Below are 19441 nucleotides of genomic sequence, written 5' to 3' on the forward strand. Positions count from 1 at the left end.
CCATAAAGAGTGGGTCATGAGACTAGAGCATAGAGCGCAAATGCACATGCCATCCACATTTAGGTTTTGGCCATGAGATGGCTGACTTTCCAAACGCGATTAGGAAGGACCCTACCAAGTCTGTAAGCACCATCCATCAATGACTGTACATTATAGACTACATCAATCAGATGAATGGTCATAAATGCGCAAGCTGTGACAAAATGCGTAGTCTAAAGTGAGCGTAAAGGGATGAACGCGTCAGTTCTTTTTTTAACAGTGCATAATAACATATATGTAGGCTACATGATAATCACAATACATAATATTTTGCACGCAACTAGGCTACTATTCGAATATAGGCCTACACATTACACTTCATAGTCGTCCATGTAAGTGGCAAAAAGGCTATACTCTCGAAGGACTGTATAGCGCAGGAGAGGAGCAGAGCGCACATGAGCACGGAATCAGGACAGCGCACTGGATTTGGGAAACTTTCCTTCCCCAAGAAATGGTTCCCTTTATTCTTGACCTTGTTTCAAATAAAGGTTTATTACCATTATCTTTTCTGCTGTAGTCAATCATCATTACTAAGGAAAGGAATTGACCCCCATTCATATTGACAAATGAAACGCTGTTGACTGTGGTTGTTTATTATTTCCACCAGTTATTTTGTTGTCTACCTCACCGTAATGCCTAATTTCAAGCTGCCAATCAACCAGAAACGTGGATGTTTTAGCCAGTTTGCGTCTCTCCATGTCGTAATGTCAGGGGTGCGGTCTCCATCCCGCTGTTTTAGAGAAGGTGTGTTTATTCTTATTACAATGGTTTTCATACTCTGGGTTTATCAACAGCCGCTAGTTCTTACGACGGGATTGGAGTGGTACACATGTTTAGTAAGTCTCACGTGAGCCTTGTCGTACGACGAGATCTGCACTGATTTCTAAGATGGTTTCTACGCTAGTTTGATAAATGAGGGTCAATGTGTGTGTGTGTGTGTGTGTGTGTGTGTGTTTGAGAGAGAGCATGTGTGTGTGTATTTGTTTGTGAAGGATTTGAGCTAGTTTTATAGACAAGTTGCGTACAAGTGTGCTTGTATGTGTGTGTGTGTGTGTGTGTAAGAGTAAGAGTAATTTATTTGTCACATACAACCCTAGCCTTAGGCTAGCTTGCTGTAAAATGACAGTAACTCCATATGTGCGAAACAATATAAATTACATAAATTCATTTTACACGCTCGACCTCTGCCAACATCTGCAGAGAGTGCAGATGACATCGCATTACTGTCCTCAACAAAACAACAAATACAGAATAAAACAACACGGTTGGATGAAGAGGCCAGGTGAGTAGGTCTGAAGATCAATACACAAAAAACGAAAACAATGAGGATTAACGCAAGCAACCAGGAAAGAATTCAGATCCATGGAAAAGATATTGAAGAGGTGGAGCAGTTCACATACTTGGGAGCCACAGTTTGCAAAGAGGGAGGCGGAATGAAGGACCTCAGGAACCGACTATCAAAAGCAAGAGGTGCTTTCATCAGACTCAAGAAGATCTGGAGCTCTAACAGCATCACAAGGAGAACAAAACTATGACTCTACACTGAAAAAAGCCATATGTTGTGTATGTTAAATTAATCAAAGGGAAACATGTCACTTCTACCATGAATAATTATGTTTTGTGATTGGGCATAATGAAGTTATGTAACTTTAGCATGATGCCCAATAACCAACGACTTCCCAAATCCAGTAATGTTGTCACAACCTAATTCCTTTGGATAAGATGACCAATGGCTTTTACAACGCCAGAACAGATGGTGGCAGTAGTGTGCGGATTGTGTGTGGCAGCCGGAAACAACGAGCTTGCCGAGTTCTTTGACTGAATACATATCCGCGGACACTCTGAAGGCGGGTAAGTCAAAAAAGTAAACCACTGTAGGGCTGTTTGCATTTATCATGACTTTCCTAGAATCACATTTATATCACCCGTTTCGTTAGTGTACTTACTTTTGGCATCAAGGCATACGTTTTATGAGCAAGAGAGTAAGCTTAGCTGGCTAATTCTCACCAATTCAAACTGGTTAGCGGCTAATTATCGATATAGTCTCCTTGTTTTAACTATTGTTGGGAGTTTGGAAGCTGTCACCCATGTTGTACTGTATGCATGTTTGCATGTGTGACATTATTTTCGGTTACTTTGCGAGTTATAGCGAAAGAAACTACCTGGCAGCCCATAACGGGCAGCTAGCTAATTTATGCTAGGTGACAACAGCTGGTTCATTAACGTTGTATTAGTTCTATGAATTGACGTTGCGAGACCCGTGTGCGTCTGATTTCAAATGTATCCAGGACAGTCGTAGATACCATCAGTAGCTCTACACACATCAATGACACGGGGGAAGTAAAGTTACCGCTGATTTCGGTGTGTGTACGGCCTCAGTAAATGTTGATTAGCCGGTGGAACTTTTCGGTTTGAAAAAAGACGAGACGTGAGATTGCGTGACAGAAGGGGCTGTGTGTGCTTGTGTAGGCCTATGGGTGCGCGTTTGAATGGGAGCGTCGTGTGTAGAACTAGATGCTGCAGTTTGCAGCTGGTTTGATTCATGTCGTGGGTCACTTACCAATGTATGTAGGCCTAATTGGCTATGACCTTTGAAATAGTTGAAAGTAAATCCCAGTAGTATCTAGTGAAACACACATGCAAACGCCCTTCTGTCCCTCATTCCCTCAAACTCGATCTTCTACATTTGTTGTGTAAAAAGGACATAGCAAGTTTTTTGTATCAATGATCACTTTAGGATATTCCAGTGCATTTACATTCAATATATACTGTACCTTGAGTGAGGTAGAAATGCATATTGTTGCAAATATAAATACTGTTAATTTGTTATTTTTTGTGATTAATCATTTACTGAATTTCTTTGTAGAATATGTTACTATTATTTGGGTTTTTGTTCTCTGCATAACTGTCTCTTTCACCTATATTAATTCCTCAGCATTCAAGATGTTTGTAGGGTCCTCACCTCAGCTACCTCTCACAAGGTGCCCCTGAAAAAGGTGATGAAAGTTCTTGTGTAGTATCTAATCTATGACGTGTGTGTGTGTGTGTGTGTGTGTGTGTGTGTGTGTGTGTGTGTGTGTGTGTGTGTGTGTGTGTGTGTGTAAAATCTGTTGTAATTATTTTACATTTTTCTTGTGCATTGCTGTCTCCTTCACCTATATTAGTTTATCTGTCTTTCTGGTCACAATAGAAATTCAAGACGTTTGGGTCCTCAGCTCAACTGACCAAGACCTTTGCTCATTGAAGGCATGAAGTAATTTGTGATGCCCCCACGATTGCAGGGCTTGCTCTTTTTAACATGTGCGAGGTAAGTTATTTGTTGATTTTTTTGTGTGTTTATTTCCTCATTTTAGTAAGACCATCAGGCCTTTTTGTAACCTTTGTCACAAGTCTTAAGTTACAAGTATTTTGTAGGTATGTGTTTTGTGCCCTGTTTCAAGTTAAGTGCCAAGTTCAAGAGGATCATGACAGTTGGTTTGCTGTTGAATTTCTTCTCAGAGCTGGATGGTCTTTCAACAACACTGCTCCAGGTCTTCAGCAAGAAAGGTGCTTCTCATGCAAGGAAGATACAGAGGATCCTGGTGCCCATGACTCAGGTAAAACATGCACACTGCCATGCATCACAGTAATGCTAAAATTTCAAGATCTAATGTAATGGGGAGAAGTAGGGTGTCTTGGATCATATTGCATTTCTCCCACTAATTTCAATCCTTCAGCCAGTTTTGAACTCATTGTCTTCACCTCAGTTCTAACTACAGCTGGCTTTACACACAGCAGTCCTGGGCAATGATATAACAGTCTTTTGCAGGTCAGTTGATGTGGTTGCTGCTCTGTTTTATTATTATTTTATTTTTTTATTTGATTCTCATGTCTGTCTGGCTTGCGATTCCCATGAAATGATCAGGGGAATTAAAGGTACACTGTGTATGAGTTTTAGTTGTTTATTTCCAGAATTCATGCAGCCCATTCACTGATGTTACCTTTTTCATGAATACTTACCACCACCATCAAATTCTAAGTATTCATTATGACGGAAAAATTGCTATTTTCATACATGAAAAGGGGGATCTTCTCCATGGTCCGCCATTTTGAATTTCCAGAAATAGTCATTTTTAGCTGCAGAAATGACTGTATTTGGGCCATACTAGAAAATATTAGTTTATTACTTGGTAAGCTTTCATGAAAAGGTCAAATTTGGCAATAGGCAGCCCAGTTTCAATTAGCAGCGTAGTTGCAGTACCTTTTTTGACCATTTCCTGCACAGTGTACCTTTTTAAGGTCAGACGTCACATTTTGGCATCACTTCAGTACGTTTGGAACCAGGGCTGAGTGCTGAAATGGTACCGAGTACTTGGGGCTAATGGAAAAGTGTCAGAGCTGCACCATGCCATATCAAACAGTGACGTACTGTACCACTTCACTGCCAGTACCAACGATACACTACGCTACTAGTTAAATGAGATGTGTCCTTTGTTTAATGTGGTTGTACCTGTACTGCGTTTATTCTTCCTATTGGTTAAAATGTTTTTCCTGCATGTTTTTTCTTTTTTTTAACCCATCCACCACCCCCCCTTATGGGGGACCTATATTGTCTTCCTTTTTTTTTTTTTTTTTTTTTTTTTTTTAAATTTCTCTTCATTTTTTCTTTTAAAAGCAAAATGTAATATACAATAAAGGATAATAAAAGGATAAAGACAGGGAAAAAAATACAAACCAAACATGAGTGTCCCCCAACACGTCAAACTATATATTAATTAAACAACACTACTACCCCCCCCCCCCCAAAACCCCCGCCCCCATCCCAGGAAGGAATTATAATTTACTTTTGCGCTGATATGCTTAGAAATTATACCTTATTCATTTTTGAACTAAACAGAAAGGGAAAAAAAGAAGAAAGGAAGAAAAATAAAATAAAATGAAGGTACCTAAAGCCATCCTTCTCCATGTTTTATCTTAGACCACCTATCTGCATACATTGTTTTACCTGTTTCACAAGCCATTATACACTCTATTTTACAATAATATCTGACATAATTTTTAAAGACTCTTATTTTCAACTTTTTTAAATCCATCGTTTTATGTATAAATACTTTACCCAACAAAATGATTATATTTTGTATTGCTTGGCTTTCATTTGCCACATCGCCCAGGAGCACTGTAGGGAGATCCAAGCATAGACTGATGTTGTATTTTAACAGCCAACGTTCTATTTCAAACCAAAGTGTAACAGTTAAAGGACAATACCAAAATAAGTGTTCTGGAGTTTCCTCTTCTTCTAAACAGAAGCGACACAATGGATTTGTTTCTATACCCCAAATGTGAAGCATTTTCTTGGTGTTTAAGTATTTAAAAATTAATTTGTATTGAAAAAAACGTATTTTTATATCTAATGATGATTCATACAAATTATTGAAGATTTTCTTCCATAAGAGAGGAGAATCAATCATTTTTTCCCAGCTATCAAAAATATTACATGGGATCTCAACCAATTTATCTGTATGTAAATAAAACTTATATATTTCCTTGTTTATTTTTGTTTGATTTAGCCATTTGTTCTGCTTTATATTTGGTCTACACACTAAATTACTCTCACTGCTCGTTTTAATTTTTTGCTTCCACCTTGATGATAGAGAAGAAGTCAACTGATTGTATTGTTGAGTTGTACATACCTCCCCATACCTGTCTCTTAACTGTTTATATGAGAGGATTTGATGTTTCTCGTTTACAATGTCATTCACAAAAGTAATTCCTTTAATGAACATTTGTTTAAAGAAAATAACTTTGCCTCCACTCAAAATGTTAGAGTTAAGCCACAAGATTTGTTGCAATATATCTTCAGCCTTTTCTGGCGGATAATACTGAAAGTGAAGCCAACTTTGCAGTGCCTCCATCAAGAAGCTAGAAGCTTTCTGTATAATGCTTTCCATCTTATTAAAGTGTGTTGGACTAATCTGTAAAAATGGGTACATTTTTTTCTCAAACAACGGATGGATGTTTCTGAGCAATTTGCTTGAAAACCAGTCTGGATTAAAATATATTTTTTTGTATGAGAGATGCTTTTAATGATTTATTCATTGCTCTCAGGTTTAACAGTTGCGTACCACCTACCTCATAATCGTTATATAGATATGCTCGTCTAACTTTATCTTTTTTGCCATTCCAGATAAACTTAAATATTTGTTGTTCATATTCTTTAAAAAAGATTTCAGGAGGTGAAGGGAGTGCTAACATTAAATACGTAAATTGAGACACAACTAAGGAATTTATAAGTGTTACTTTACCATAAATAGTCAGATGATTACCTTGCCATGGCTGTAAAATGGAATTTAATTTACCCAACTTGCATTTATAATTAATTAAGGATATTTCTTCAATATTGTGGGGTATATGGATACCAAGAATGTTGACGGCTCCATCTACCCATTCCACCGGAAGATCACATGGAAGACAGAAATCACTACTCTTCAAATAACCAAGTCGCAATATCCTACATTTCTCATAATTGGGTTTAAGCCCTGATATTTTTGAAAAGTTATTCAGGTCACTAATCAGATTATAAAGCGATTCATTGTCTGGTTTTATCATGAAACTGGAGTCATCTGCATACATACATACTTTATTATTAATACCATTTAATTCTAAACCTTTTATCCCTCTGTTAAATCTTATTTTTATTGCCAAGATCTCAATTGCAATGATAAAAAGATAGGGAGACAAAGGACAGCCTTGCTTGACTCCCCTTCGTATTGCTATTGACTTGGATAAATGCCCATTATTTAGAACTTTGCAGATAGCGCCTTCATACATCACTTTGACCCACTCTATTAAAGAGTCACCAAAGTTAAAGTGTTTTAAACATTTGTTAATGAAGCCCCAACTGATTTTATCGAAGGCCTTCTCAAAATCAGCAATAAATATTAATCCAGCTTTGTTTTTCATAGTGTTCAATTATTTCTATTATTTGTCTGATACTATTTGATATGTTCCGTCCTTGTATGAAACCTGTTTGGTCATTATGTATTATTGATGGTAGTACTTTTTTAATTCTTGTTGCAATACATTTTGCCAGTATTTTGGAGTCATACCCCTGTAAGGTGAGAGGTCTCCAGTTTTTAAGTTGAGTGGGGTCTTTATATTTTCCATTAGGGTCTTGTTTGAGGAGCAAAGAGATTACGCTTTGCTTTTGTGTATCTGAAAGTGTACCTTTTTCATAAGAGAAATTAAAACACTCCAGTAAAGGGTTTTTAATCAAGTCATAAAAAGTCTGGTAAACTTCAATGGGGATCCCATCTAGCCCTGGTGTTTTTCCTTTTTTAAATGAAAAAATTGCCTCTTTGAGTTCCTCCTCTGTGATGGGACCTTCACATGATTGTTTTGATTCTTCATCAATTTGAACTTGCTTTTGAAAAAAGGTGTCATCATGTTCATCTATATGATCTGGTGTAAATATGTCAGTAAAATAATTCTCAATGTCTTCCATGATTTCTTCTAATATTTTTACTATCTATTAGTCGATGGATATTTTTCTTGGATACATTATTTCGTTGTAAGCTCAAGAATAATTTATTACATTTTTCTCCTTTTTCCATCCATTCAGCTTTATTTGAATAATATGTATTATTTATTTTTTCTTGCATTAATTGTTCGTATTCTTGTTGTTTCTGTTCCAGTCTATCAAACATACTTTGTGTAGCATTAGCTTTGTCCACAAGTGCGGTTAACGTGTCAATCTCATTTTTTATGTTCAATTCTTTTAATTTATTTTGTTTTTTTGTAAATGATGCCATTTTTATTGTGTGTCCTCTCAGAACACACTTAAATGTATCCCATACAATTTGAGGGTCTGCTGAGCCTACATTATCTAAGAAAAAGTTCTTGATGAAAAGTTTAGTTTTGTCTATAAAGACAGAATCCTCCAGCAGTTTCTGGTTAAATTTCCAATAGGATTTACCTCTAGGATGATCTGCTATATCTAAGTGCAGAGAAATTAATTGATGGTCTGATCTTATTTTATCTTCTATCATTGCTTTTTTAACCTTTGAAACCAGAGAAAAGGAAATTAAAAAATAGTCAATACGGCTTGCTTGATTTTGTCTTCTCCATGTATAGTTCCGTAATTTAGGATTCTTTAATCTCCAGATATCCACCATGTCTTTACCATTCATTATTGCTTTAATTTCTTTCTGACTTTGGGGATGGTACTCGGTTCTAATACCCCCTTTACGGTCAATTTCCCCATTTTGAACCACATTGTGATCTCCGACCATGATATAATAATCACACTTATAAGAATCTTCATTAATTTTATCATGTATGCTTCCAAAAAAAGTTGGATCATCAGAATTTGGCCCATATACATTAACTAAGCAGATAAATTTGTCCTCTACAGCCATTCTTAGGATTAACCATCTCCCTTGAGGGTCAGAGTCATATCCATGTATTGTAATTGTTAAGTGTTTTCCAAGTAGTACCATCACCCCCCGTTTGTTTTTGGAACCATGTGAAAATATTACTGGCCCTCCCCATTCCTCTCTCCAGAGATGTTCATCAGCTGATTCTGAATGAGTCTCTTGTAAGCAAATTAAACTAAAGTGTTTTTCTTTGAGCCAAGTAAAAACTTGATTACGCTTTTTCTTGTCAGCTAGCCCATTTGTATTATAGCTTGCTATTCTATATTCTCCACTTGACATTTTGTTTTACTTTTCTTATTCTATAGCCTAAAAGGTGGTTCAATATCATTATCCATAGGCTTAAACCTAGGAAAAAAGTAAAAATATATCCAACTAAAGCTATCAGACCATTCCTTTCTCAAATATTTCCTGTCGGGTATTTCCTTCCCTCCCCCATTTAGAAACAAAATTCTCCACCCCAAAACAAAAAAAATCAATATAAAACACAAAAGTGAGTCTCCAATCCCTATTGCTACCCCTTACGTATTCTTTTTTTGGAGTGCATGAGGAAAAAAAAAGAAAAAATTAATTAATTAATTAATAATCATCATCACCATCATCATCATCATCATCGGCCTAGTTTAAGTGATGACAAAACAAATTATAGCCTAATAGTTAGGTAGGCTGACTTTTTAAGTCTTAGTCCAACAGTATTTAAACGAAAATCAAAGACTTAGGCCTACATTTCACAGAAATTAAAGAGGGGGAAAAAAAAACACGCAGGGGGCATTTTGTGCCTTCAAAAGTTCGAGGATCAACATATGGCCTATAATGTCATGTTGATCAATGTGTCGATGATTGTCCATTGGAAATTTAGAAAGAAGAAGAAGAAGAAAAAAAAAAAAGAAAGAAGAATAGCCTATGTGTCTCTTTTTTTTTCTTTCTTACTCACATATGTCGTGATTTCTTATCCTTGATAAGCTTGGGTGTAGACATGCAGCAATTTATCCAAAATTAAATGCACCTTTGCTATTTTGTAGCCTATTGAAGATTATTTCTGCACGTTAGCCTATATAGACGGGTCTTCCAGCAGCAACACCCGTGGATTTGTTGAAATGAAAATCAAAGTCTTCCAAACTTAAAATTGCATCCATCGTCTAGGTCTACTCTCGTCAATATTGTTCAGTAAACCAAGCGGGTCTTCAAAATGTCTTTCAAAAGGTTCGTTGATCAAAATATGATGTCATGATTATCCATATGTAGGCCTATGTTTGTTGTCCAATTGTAGTTAGAATTATTTATCTTACCGTGTATTTTCTTGGTCTTTCTTCATACTCACAACATGCCGTTTTATCCTTGAAAAGCTGGTTGTTGGTGACGTAGTTTATCCATGATTAAGCGCATCATTGTTTTCGTAGCCTATTCGTTTTCTTAAATATAAGGACAGGTCTTCCAGCAGCAAAACTCCGTGGATATTGTTGAGAAAAAAAAGATCTTTCAACTAAGAAACAGAGCGCATCATCTTCCATATAGGCCTACGTCCAGTCCATTGTTCAAAAACATAAAATAAATATGGGTCTTTACAAAGGGAAAATAAAAAATGAACGGCATTCCATTTCATCCTTCAAGCCATGGTCTACTTTTAGTTCTTTCTTGAAATTTCCTTCTCACAACCAAGTGGTGATCTTTTTATCCCTAAAGAGCTGATTATTGACATACAGCTTGTCCATGACTAAGCGCGTTTTAGCTTTTTCTGCTTTGTACTTTTTCATTATGGGGACAAGTACGCGTCTTCGGTCAACAACTTCGCGAGGATATTGTTGAAACATTGAGTAATTTGTGTTTTTCAATTTGAAACCGCGTGCCAGCACTGCGTCTTTACTGTCGGTGTGAGAGAATCTTATCACCACCGCCCGTGGCTTCTCAGGGTCTGGGTCTTCTTGAACTTGGCCTAGTCGGTGCGTCTTCTCAATTGAGGCCTCGGCTATTTGGGCCTCCGTCATTTTTAATTCATCCTTCATAAAGGCTTGAACTACATTTTTTGTTGTGGCGTAATCTTCTCCTTCTCCTTCCTTTAATCCCATGATCACGATGTTATTTTGCATGCTGCGACATTGCATTTCCAATATAGTGTTCCTCATCTGTTTGTTATCCTTTGATAGCGTCTCCATTTCGGTCTGTAGGGATTTCACGGTTGTTTTCAAGCTGGAATTTTCTCTTTTGAGTTCTTCGATTAATTCATTATTGAAATCCACAGACTTTTTTAGATCAACTATGTCTTTCATCATTTCTTGCAGCAGGTCCAGTTTTTGTAGTTGCGTTTGAATTCCATCCAGCATTGTGCGGTCTGATGATGTTAGGCCGGCCATTTCTGGTTCACTTGCGCTGGAGAGGTCTAATTCTGAACGCGTTCTTTTAGGATCTTGTTTAGACCTATTTGCCATTTCAAAGACCAAAAGAGATGGTTTAATTCTTCTGTCTGCTTTTCAAGCAGTGCTTAGTTTTTGCAGTTAGTGTTTTTTTTAGTTAATTCATAGGTAGCGTTGGAGCTGTGAGACCGTCACTCAACCACGTCCGCCATCTTCCATTTCCATAGTCTTTCTTTCTTTCCTGCATGTTTGTTTCCTGGCATATATTGACCGGCCCTCATACGCAGACTGACAACATTGATGTGAAGAGGGAGTGCATGCTGAGGAGCTGACGGTCTACCTGAATGAAGAGCCAGACAAAGTGGTATGTTACAACTCGGCAGCTAGATCTGTCTTTTGTTATTAGGTGGCATAGGGAGATCGCACACATCAGTGGCCTGCGAGGCTCATTTTGTTGGGCTCTGGTGGGCTCCTCCTGTGCTACCTGACATGTCTCCTGGCATCTCATCCACGTTCTGGACACTGCTGGAGGACACACCAAACCTTCTTGCATTGATGTGCCATCTTGGCCTCAGTTATGTGTTCTTTGCAAACACGAATCTGCCCAATTCCAGCTTTGCTAAAGCACCCTCACATCATCACAAACCCTTTGCCAAATTTCACGTTCAATCCAACACCAGTCATCTCTGATTTGTAGATCTCTGCAGGTCTCTATCTACCCATGAGGGTGTTGCACTTGCTGTGGCACATTGCGAAGGCCGCATTACTGAAGCAGCAGAAGTTATCTTAGAAGAAAACTTAAACTCAATATAGGTTTTAGTTCTGGAATACGATCGTGCTGTAGGGTAATAGTTTTCTCATAGTTTCACCTTAGACAACTCCCCCTTAGGAGACCAAACTTTGAGCAGACTCTTTTGCATTGGATGGGTGGGGTTTGACATATCTTTCTCTCTCATGCAATTTTTGGTTGACAATGTGCCTAAAAGGTAGCCTGATAAACCAGCCTAAATGTATTGGATGTCTTAATTTAGTCTGGCTCTGATGAATGGATAAAACGGAACATTGTTGATGAGCACAACCCGTTGTCTTTCAAACCATGTCTGTGCTAATAGGCCAACGCTCTGACCAATCAGCGCAACTGACTGTGACGTAGTAAGCGCGACAGACAGCTGTGGTGGAAAGGGGACTGTAAAAAAGGGAAGTAGTGAAGCTGTGAGCAGGACCGTGGATAACTTTAACGTTTTGAGATGGAGTCGGACTTTAGTCGTCGCTTTTGCCAAAAAGACATGCGAGTTGCCGGTGTACTACAACACTATACAAAACTGTTCCAAAGTTCAACTTCAGCTTTGTCGGTTTCAGCGAACGTCTCGCATGCATCGAGGAAGCCCACGGTGTTAAACATACTTGAAAGAGATCTTCCTGTATTTATAGGCCGTCAGGTCACCTCAATTTTCGTTCATTCTCGCTCCACAGCATCCGAACACGATGCCCATAAGATGATGAACTGACCAAAGCTATTGTAGCGAGTCTGGGGGGTTACTTAAGTTGTGTGCGCATCGGTTCTATGATTCTGTTCTATGGCTTGGTGGGTGTGAGGCACTGTTGGGGTTCGAATAAGGGGAGCGGGGAGTTCTCTCTGTTTACTGTGAGAGATCTACGTAGCAGCTGTGCTACAGTTGGGTTACTGGTAAGCAGTGTAGCCCTACTTGTTCATTAGTTTTATGTGGCGTGGCTGTGGCCAACTGTCTCCATTAAACGGACACTTCTGTCTACATCCTGTGTGTTCCCTGTCTACCAAACGCTACACTATTTCACTTCAGAGAGGTTCGGATCGTGAAAACATCCAAGGGTATAGACGTTTACAGAAGGAATATGTTCCTTAGCTGAATGAGACACGATACACCACGTGACCGCGCTAAACCAATCACGTTGCCGATTTGGACAGCTATCAGTCCTCTTGCGTTCCACAAATTGTACTAAACTAAGGTTTTTAAAATATATATCTCTCTAAGGAAGACAGATTGATTCTTAACAGTTAAGAATGACCGTGATTAATTTCTATTTTGAAGAACAATAATGCATGAGGGTGCCAAAGGCAAAGACATGAGCCCAAATAGAAATAGGCCTACAATATCAATAATATCCAAGATCAATAATGATCGTTCATATAGGCTATACAAAGTGGTCCAACTGTTAAACTGTGCTTCAAAAGGCAATGCAAGTTACCTTTCATGATATATACATTTAAAAAAAATGGAAACAATTCCAATTTTCAGTGATATTCATGCATTTAAAGTGGGATAAATGGATCCTAACATTATCAAACACAAGCAGGTAATTGGAGTGCTTCTGGGTCTTCACCTTTTTTCCTTGGTGCTCATCAGTGTAGGGGCTGTCAAACTTGGTCCAGGAAGACAGATGCTGAGGCATTGTAGCCAAATAAAGTAAAAAAAAAATGCAACCTTGAGTGCCTCGGCATCCGTCTTCCTGGATTCCTAACAGTGCTTCATTTATAACAAAACAATAATGCAAGTGGTGGTAGATCCCTTTTTAATCAATAATGGAAGCCATTATAATTATCAATATAATGAATATGCAGTTATTCATGTGGTAATTTATCCATTACTAGATACACAACACATACAAACAGTCATAAGTATATGCTTCAATAGACTGGCCTAACTGCATGGTTGTACCTAAACAGGAGGACTCCCCTTGGTGGCAAGGAAGATGGAGGCAAGGCAAACAATTACAGGCTGCCCTTTTAATGTATGCCATTGAAATGTTGACAAAATTATCCACTGTTGGCTCCTTAGTGGCACCTAGAATCCAGCTGACTAAATTATTAAGTACAAGAGGACCAGCTGTTTGTGCTTCACTGAACGTCTGTAGTCTTCTGCAGTGGGAGGCCATGGGAACAACGTTGTCCTTTTTCAGTGTTACTATCTGTCTGGCTCATTTTGCTGGACTGTCACAATCTGCAGGAAAAACTCATGAGTCATGAATACCAGCAAAGGGGGGCTTGATATTGTAGTTTCTTAACATGGTGGGCAGTGTGGCATAATGATTAGTGAGGTGGTCTTAAGATCAGACTAGGGTTGCTGACTCAAATCTCTGACCACTGCATACACCTCCATCCATGCCTAAAGTGCCCTTGAGCAAGGCATATATCCCAACATTGCTTTAAGGAAGGTAAACTATACTCTTTAAATTACTGTAAGCATTACTGTAGCATCACACTGCCATAAGACTTCTGCCTTCCTACTACAAAATAATACAGGTGGCAAGATGAATGGTCACACACATGTATGAAATTTGCCTTAATTTCGACAAATAATAAATTGCCTTGCAAACACCTGTAGCTTGAAACAGACAACAACTCCACTTGACTGAACCAGGCCAATATGTATTCCTCAATTTGTCTCATTACTTAGAAAATAATATATTATAAAGTACATGTGTGTTGGGCACACCCTTGTATGTGTATTTGTGTGAAGTTAAGATATGACTTACTGTTGATTCTCTGCTCTGGCAGGATCCCTCAAAACCTGGTATTCCGTGGGTAGCAACTTTTGGGTAACTGCACCTCGAGATCCACACAGTCAATGTCCTTGATATGAAGGTCCTGTGTAGGTCCTTTACTTCAGGAGCTTGCACAAAAGAAAAAAAAAGAATGTAGCTGGCAGACAAACAGTAGCCTATATTTTCGCTGGTGAACTGGTACAGTTGCATATTGTCGCAAACAGACATGATCCTCATTAACATTCACACTACCTATTACAATCAGTGTGTTAACTTGTGACAACAGATTGTAGGCCTAATAGACTGCTGGATATTGTTAACACAGACCCCCCTCAATAACTCAGATGGGGTGGGGAACAGTCCTTAACTCAAACACAACATTTGGCTATGGTAAAGTACAACCAAGACATCTTTCCACAGATGATAGAACTAGCTTACCTGTCTGTGTGTCTTTGATGAAACCTTTTTGTCTGTCAGATGTGTTCTCCTAGCTTGCCAAAACAATACCTGAAGGCCTTCCCTTTGTCACGTTTCCCCCTGTGGAAAATCAGTACGTTATTCTTCAATCACAAAGCGATTAAGTCCATATAAACTAGCTTCTTAGTGTTATTTCCACATCAACGGAACAATTAATTCAACATAATTGAGCAAGTGCGTTGTGAGAGATCATCGTGGGGCTCGATTGACTGGGGATGGTTTCTCGGAATGCTCACCGCACTGAAGTGTTTGAGAATACAATCAAGCACAAGAATGAGTCTCAGAAGTGTTTTCGTTGGTTTACTCGGTGTATTAACTGTCTGAATACACGGTATCAGTGTGATTCTAGTGTAGATCACTCCACCGGTATGGCACCATTAGCTCCATAACATCGATGTTATTTTAGTGCGACGCCATGCTGGTCTCGTCGAAGTGCAGTGTACTAATTTCCAAAGTGTAAAATTTAACTTAAGACGCAGCATGTGTATCCTCTAGCCGCCGTACACAGCCGTTTATCTGTCATTCCCAGTCAATCAGCCCCACGTTCATCTCACACAACGTCCATGTAAACTTCAATCTTACGACCACAGACTTTGTTTAGATAGTCAACATTACCAAATCATTACCGTCATCTTTTAGGAATATACTTTACACACACCCTGACGTTGTTAAGAGCATGCCACTTACCATTATATGAGGTGAACCTCGTCCACTCCGAGGACCTTGTCTTGGAAGACAACACGTCGCGTTCAGCAAAAGCCATGCCTCCTGACTGCTCCGAAGACCAACTGGCACTGACGACATATTTTTATGTTTGCTGGGTTATCGACGCCCAGTTGCATGGCAGTGAGTCCAAAATTGCTCGCCTCCTTCGCCTGGTCTACCATTAGGGCTAACAAGGGCGAGACGACTACCGGTACTCAGTGGCGCCAGCAGAAATAAATCCTGTGGGTGGCTAGCTGGAGCTAGGCAAAATCTTGGGGTGGCATACCCGACGAAAACCCAAATGTATTGATCTAGGCTACAGATAGCCTACTGGGGTTGTTATATAGGCTAGATAGCCATTTTGTTTATTATTAGGATTAAGCTTAGTTATGTAGGCATACAGTCTTATTTTCTATATTGTCTCGATCTCAAGCCCATTGTGTATGATATGATAGCCTATAAAATACAGTGCTGCCAATCAATTAAAAAAAATATATAATATAAAATGTCACAAGTTGACAGACATACACACACACATACACACGTGCAGAAAAAGTGTCTCTCATACTGACACAGGAACATTTTCCCAGTGGGTGCCTTGCTCAATTGGCACCTGAAAAAACAAACATATCAGCTGAGGTATATTGGTTTTCACACTAACAAATATCTTCATGAATTTTGGCTGCAAATATAGCACTTTTCAAACAAATGAAGCTAACATTTTGCTTATGCTTTCATTAATGACAGCCCTGCTGACATTCATAAGCAGAATGTGCAAGGGTAGCTTTCTATAAGTTGACCTAGCAAAGGGGAGGACCTCAGACGTTTTGTCAACAAAACAGCAGAGATCCAATATTGATTCAGCAACCATCAATACATCTTCAATTGTTCGACTTTGTAACCTAAGGGCTTAGCAAGTTAGCATTCAAAACGGAGTATTAGGGGACAGTTTTTAAGTATGAAATGTTTAACAAGCAGTTCGTTTTTTGAAGTAGCATATCAGTTAACTGCAGGAGGCTAAAATGCCATTTCCTAGCAACAACCAGTTTGAAGTCCTCAACACATTGTTTGTAATCAAATATGGGCCATAACTTTTCAAAAACAAAGCATAGAGAACGTTGTAAATCATTTATTTACAGACTGACACCTTTGTTGTTGTCCATCTCACTGCTGTATGCAGCCTGCCCGCCCGACGCAACTGAAGAGAAATGAAGAGCTTACGTTACGTCTTTCGACTGACTCTCGATTCGAGGGAGGGGCGGGTCTACCTAGCGTAGCTTGTTATCGTGCATGCTGGGAGTTGTAGTTTAGCTAATTCTACAAGCCATGCAAGCCAGCCAGTTAAACAGATTTTGTTGTGGTGGCTAACGTGGTGGCTGAGAGTGATCACGTGGTGGCGGTAGCCACCACTAGCCACCACTTGGAGGCGCCCCTGGGTACTACCATCGGGTTTTCAAAGAGCCCCATCATTTCGGCTACCAGTGGAGTTAACTGGTAGATAAGACTTTTGCCATAGCCTGTCGGTAACACGGCGAAAACGTCCTTCTTAAAAATGAATGAACGTAGAGCCTCCTCTTGCTCACGTTTTAACGAAAACCCCAAGTCTAATTCTTCCAAAACTGATGCCAATGCAAAATCAAACGAGCGCTGTTCCATTGCCGCCGCCATCTTTCTTGTGCTTTCTCCACTGCCCAGCGTCTCACTGCTATGTCGTCACTCCCTCAAAACCCCGCCCCAGAACCCTCTGCCCCGCCCGCGTTGATTCAAAACACATCTCTGCGTTGTGATTGGTTTAGCTACCATCTTGCCAGATTCAGGGCAAGATTCAAAATGAATAGTTGTTCGATACCAGACCCACCCGCAGCTGAAAAATTTTCAGCGTCCAGCAGGTGGCGCTGGTTTACCAGGCTACCTAAAAGGGCCAATATGTTCAAAATACTAATAATTGTGCTGGTGGGGCAGCCGTGGCCTAGTGGTTAGAGAGTTGGTTTTTCAATCTATTGGTTGCAGGTTTGAATCTCCCCTGACCTGTCACTACATCTCCATCCATGGCTAAAGTGCCTAAGGCAAGGCACCTAGGGCCTGTAACCAATACCCTGAAAAGTAATAAATGTAAGTCGCTTTGAATACATGAAAGCATCAGCTAAGTGTAATGTAATGTATTGTAACAATTTTGCACACTGTATACTTAGCTGTATGTGTAAAGTTTCTCACCAACACTCGTGAAAAGATCATGACCCTGTTTCTCAAAAGCACCGTTGTTAGTTAGCGACTTGGTATTTTGCCAATGGGAAATTGCATGCAAGCAAAGTTTTTACTGTAGTTACCAATGATGCTGTTAAGAAACATACTCCAGAATGGGGTCATAGCCACACCAAAAACGAAGAGGGGTAATTGAACATCAGTTTGATCTCACATTCAATTGCCTAAACAGGCAGTGTGAGGGCACACAAGTCAACATCCTCCTCATACCTTTCATAAACTATACTAAATATACTACTATACTACTTTTCCCATCTCTGGGTGTGTTAGGGTGGACAGAAATGCCCCAAACTTGCGCCCACAAATACCGCTTACGGCTTCAATCATGGGTTTTGTTTACTGTTTTCCAGGATGTTGATCTGGACGGTCCAGCTGAAATGTATTGTCTTCGTGTGCGTGTGATCGGCAGAGAGTCCTCAACGACATTGGTAACGTACCTGTGGCCATTGCAGTGTTTGTTTTGGTTTATGCTCTTAATCTCTGTTACCTTCCAGAATGGAAGTACACTTTCAAATTTCTGTTTCATTCTAACCGTCTGTTTCATCAGTTTTTGCACTGCTTTTAAATGTACACTGTGTAAGATTCTTAGTTGTTTATTTCCAGAATTCATGCTACCCATTCACTAATGTTACCTTTTTCATGAATACTTAGCACCACCATTAGGGTGCATCAGTTGCCCCCTATGAAAAGATATGGCCTTGGCCCTATAGTAAAAATGTTCTACACCCAGTAAAAACACACTGTGTAAAATATTTTGAAATTTGGATGAAGTCTACCGGGGCCACCAGCCCCATGAAAATAGAAAATAATGGTGATAGTCAAAATCTTGAATAGAAACAGGGCTGGACTGGCCATCTGGCATGGCGGGCATTTCCCGGTGAGCCCCGCACCCTCGTGGGCCCCCATTGTTTTATTTTTTACATTACTGAAAATAGGGGCCCATGAGGGTGCGGGGCCCACCGGTGAGTCAGTTCTCCGGCACTAATAATAATGAGGGGTCCCCCTTAAATCCGAAAGTGCCCGGGCCCTATTTATCGCCCAATCCAGCCCTGAATAGAAATGGACATTTTGCTGCATAAAGCTACCCAATAAAAACATATTGCCTCAGCTGTGTGATAAAAAAAAAATCTATGCACAGTAAAATCACTCTGTGGAAAATGTGTTGAAATTTAGATTAATTCTACTGGGTCCACCAGGCCCATGAAAATACAAAACAATGGTGATAGTGATGGGCAACCTGGATTCCAAAGTCCAGTGCCACATATTCCAAATATAGCCAATATACCGTAATGAACCAGCTGACCCACTGCCAGTATCAAGCAAGAGATTGCGAAGTTGTATGACTTTTGTGTGCTTCACCTGTGGGCCTAGGATTGTACAGGTAGCTGTTAATACCTGGTGGAACATCTGTACTAAAGCTGTGAATGCTCCTTGGAATGACTTGTGTTTTTTCAAGAAATCCCTGCAGTAGTTCAATAGAGTACATACAATACAACTGTATGTGATGTTGGAAAGAGTGGCTTCCCAAAACCTGTACTTAAGTGGGCAGTCATGGGTGAGCGGTTAGGGCGTCAGACTTGCATCCCAGAGGTTGCCGGTTCGACTCCCGACCCGCCAGGTCGGTTCGACTCCCGACCCGCCAGGTTGGTGGGGGGAGTAATCAACCAGTGCTCTCCC

The 19441-nt window shown here is 39.6% G+C and overlaps 2 long non-coding RNA genes across 2 annotated transcripts; one reads left to right on the forward strand and one right to left on the reverse strand.

Moving 5' to 3' along the window:
- Positions 1 to 3574: 3574 nt before the first annotated feature.
- On the forward strand, positions 3575 to 18546 carry LOC134442731 (uncharacterized). Its single transcript, XR_010033464.1, has 3 exons — positions 3575 to 3635; positions 11086 to 11162; positions 18115 to 18546. It is a non-coding gene; the product is annotated as an uncharacterized LOC134442731 (long non-coding RNA).
- LOC134442729 (uncharacterized) lies at positions 13823 to 15709 on the reverse strand. Its single transcript, XR_010033462.1, has 3 exons — positions 15485 to 15709; positions 14759 to 14857; positions 13823 to 14448 (listed from the first exon to the last, which is right to left on the reverse strand). It is a non-coding gene; the product is annotated as an uncharacterized LOC134442729 (long non-coding RNA).
- Positions 18547 to 19441: the final 895 nt, after the last annotated feature.

The sequence above is a fragment of the Engraulis encrasicolus genome, unplaced genomic scaffold, assembly GCF_034702125.1.
Source record: "Engraulis encrasicolus isolate BLACKSEA-1 unplaced genomic scaffold, IST_EnEncr_1.0 scaffold_241_np1212, whole genome shotgun sequence".
NCBI classification, from domain to species: domain Eukaryota; kingdom Metazoa; phylum Chordata; class Actinopteri; order Clupeiformes; family Engraulidae; genus Engraulis; species Engraulis encrasicolus.